The 3,501-nt window shown below is 35.2% G+C and overlaps 1 long non-coding RNA gene across 1 annotated transcript; it reads left to right on the forward strand.

Annotated features, from left to right (window-relative positions):
* Positions 1-713: 713 nt before the first annotated feature.
* LOC118491161 lies at positions 714-2,161 on the forward strand. Its single transcript, XR_004890660.1, has 3 exons — positions 714-822; positions 1,320-1,373; positions 1,887-2,161. It is a non-coding gene; the product is annotated as an uncharacterized LOC118491161 (long non-coding RNA).
* Positions 2,162-3,501: the final 1,340 nt, after the last annotated feature.

Here is a 3,501-nt window from a genome sequence, read left to right on the forward strand (position 1 = left end):
GGAGATCATGTTTTACTGAAAGTATCCCCATGGAAGGGCATAATCCGTTTTCGTAAACGGGGTAAATTGGGTCCTCGTTATATTGGACCGTTTAAGGTTGTAGCTCGAGTCGGGAAGGTTGCATATCGTTTAGAATTGCCGTCTACACTAGACGGGATTCACAATACTTTTCATGTATCGCAATTGAGAAAGTGCCTTGCGGATGAAACGGCGTTCGTGCCTCTTGACGACATTGAATTGGATGAGAGGTTAAACTATGTCAAAAGACCGACAGCCATTAAAGACGTTAAAGTAAAGAACCTTCGCAATAAAGCCGTTAGACAAGTCTTACTACAATGGCGACATCGGAAAGGATCGGAACTTACATGGGAAACGGAAGATGAAATGCAGAAGCACTACCCTTTTCTCTTTGGTACGTAAATAATTAATTTGTTATGTGTCCAGGTTTCGGGGACGAAACCTCTTTTAAGGGGGATAGACTTGTAACATCCCAAAAAGATTTATTAGACATATAAGTTAAATTAATGAAAGATCTAACTTAGTTAATGGAAATGTTACAAATACTAGTAATATAATGAGAAGTGTATAAGTTAAATAAGTAAACAAACTAGAAGGGCCAAATGTGTAAATTGTTAAAACTCAAATTATTAAAAAGAATAAAAACCCAAAACACACATTGTGTGTGTGTCTAGGGATCGAACAAGAACAGGAGAACAAGGGGAAACCCTTGTTTCAAAGAATCAATCAATTGAACTTGAAATTGAAGGAAAATCCAATGCATGAACTTCAAATTACACTCTTCTGAACTCGATTATTGAAGTGGTAAGTTCAATTCCTTGAAATTATGATTTGTAGGAAGTGGGTTACAACCCAATCTTGAGTTCATATAACAAAATGTGTAAATTGGAGTTAGGAGTGCTCTCTAGAACAAGAATCATGCTTGATTTTAGGTCATTGAATGATTTTAGTATAAACCCACTTGATAAAAATATGTTATGAATAAGATGATCAAAGATCGAAGTAATCATGTGTAATTCTAACATATAATACCTGAAATGTTAAATATATCAATGTAGATTAAGGAGGATTTATGAAATTGGTTGATTGTTGGTAAGTTACTAGATGAACTAGTAGGATCATGTCTTTGAGTATTTGTACAAAATATCCTATTAATGCGAAACCCGCCAAGTGTTCGATGAAATGATTAAGAGAACAAATATGTAAAATTTGGAAATTTTATGATAATGTTGTCATATGAGGAATTATGTGAATGATGGAATGATATAGTTTGGGCTAAATGAATGAATGTGTTGATGTAGGTGTAAAAGAAGAAAGCTCAAATGCTAGGAAATCGGAAGGTTCACAAGATGGAGGTATGTTGTCTTTTGCATAAAATTTTTATTTTGCTATTTATCGTTCTTGGACAAAAATCTTAAGTTATGGTAGTCCATAGTAGTTATGTGGTAGATAGCATAACCCGTTACGAACGGGTCACATGAAATGAAAGTTTACGAATGGAATTGTATTATATTCGGTTAGTCTTCAAACAAACCGTATAATGGAAAGTTATGTGAGAAAGGAATGAAATAACTCAATCCGTTATAAACGGGTTGAAGTTGATGCAAGTGCAAAGGATGGAAGGAATGTATTCGTTCGTTGTGAACGGATTTGATGAAAGTTTATGTCATGAATGTAATTAACCCGTTATTAACGGATTAATGAATGGTATGTTTTGTCTCGAACTTGAGATAGTAAGCGACGACCCGTTTCGACGGGTCAAGCGAATGGAAAGATGACATGAAAGAATGAAACGGATCACATTGTTTTCGCTAGTTTAGATAATATTATGATTAACGAATTTAACTTGAAGATTTATTTTGATGCAGGTAAATCCTCAACTTACATGGCTTGGCGATCTTGGAACGAACGCACACTTACTACGCCCACCTCGCGCTTCCGTTGCTAATTACTTGAATAGTTCAAGTTTTTGTTTTTATGTACAAACGACTTGTTCAACCTTGATGGTATTATGTTTTTGGTAAATGTTAGTCTTATTAGTAACCTTGTAACCAAAAAAGTTGGTCATGTCGTCGTTTTGTCAAATGGATATAAGTTATAATGTTTGACATTAAGAAATTGTCGAAAAATTTTCTAGTTTTCCCTACTTAATGTGTTGGTTTTATGACGTAAAGTTGGGGCGTTTTATTAAAGGATGTGTTACTCTAAGAAATGTAATAATGTCTTGCTCCAATGCAGTTATATAATAATTTTCTTGCTTTCTTCAGGAAGATGGAATAGCTCTTTGACTTCCTATCCAATTCACCCATTTTCCACTTATACTGAGAGTAAATGTGACAACCCGACATTTCGAGGTAAAAATTGTTCCGTTGGTTTTCGCAACTATAAATTAACTTTTATACGTGTTTTAAGTAGGTAACCGAACGAACTTGTGTGGCAAATTAGCTATACTTACCTAAAGTGGGGCATGACCCGATACTTATGAGACCCGAACCGTAACTCGATTAATATATATAATATTAATTAAGTGGATGCTTATATATATATATATATACATACATATATATATATATATATTATTCTTATTAGCTGTTAAAAAAATTTATAATAATCATAATGCACACTCTTCGTCCCCTGCTTCTTTTCCTTTCCCTTTCTTTGGTTGACCCAACTAAGCCACCCACTTAACTCCAGCCCAACACCACCCCTCGGCCCATATTCAAACCGCCACACCCACATCTATCGTATAACCATATCATGTGCGTAATCCAGCCATAACCTCCCTCCCCACTTTTACGTCAGCCATCATCATTCCCTGCTCTCAAATTTACGGCAGCCATTACCACTCTCCTTCAGCCGACACGCAGCCACTAATCACCGGTAAGGCTTCGCCCTCTCGTCCGTAATTCTTTAAACTGACACTTTCATCGCGGTATCTTCGTCACGGTTTCGGTTCGAGTTGTGAATCATCCTTGTTTACATGATACCATGATTAACTGAATATGTCCTTGCAAACTTGAATTAGTATGTTAAATATGTATGCATGTATATATATACACAACAGTAATTATGAGGAGTAGGATAGTATGTATGTGTTGTAATCAGGGCGGACCCACGTTAAGCAGAACGGGGTCCCCGGACCCCAATATTTTTTTTTAAAAAGTAGTAGAAGCGGTATATAAAATTTTCTATAGACCCTATAAAATAATTTAGTTGGACCCTATAACAATGAAAGTGAGCCTGATACAGTGGTAAAACCCCTTGTTTACACACAAAAGGTCCTGGGTTCAATACCTGTTTGTTTCGTTTTTTTGTGTTTTTTTTAAACCTGATTTTAAATTAATCACTCTATTTTTTTCTCTATTTCAATTTTTTCACCTATATTTAGCTGAATGTGTAGTAAATGAAACTTGTAATTTAGTTATGATATTGTTTTCTATTATGTTTATAGATTTGACCCGACCCGAACAACGACCGATCCAA

This window comes from Helianthus annuus, chromosome 4 (assembly GCF_002127325.2).
Source record: "Helianthus annuus cultivar XRQ/B chromosome 4, HanXRQr2.0-SUNRISE, whole genome shotgun sequence".
NCBI classification, from domain to species: Eukaryota; Viridiplantae; Streptophyta; class Magnoliopsida; order Asterales; family Asteraceae; genus Helianthus; species Helianthus annuus.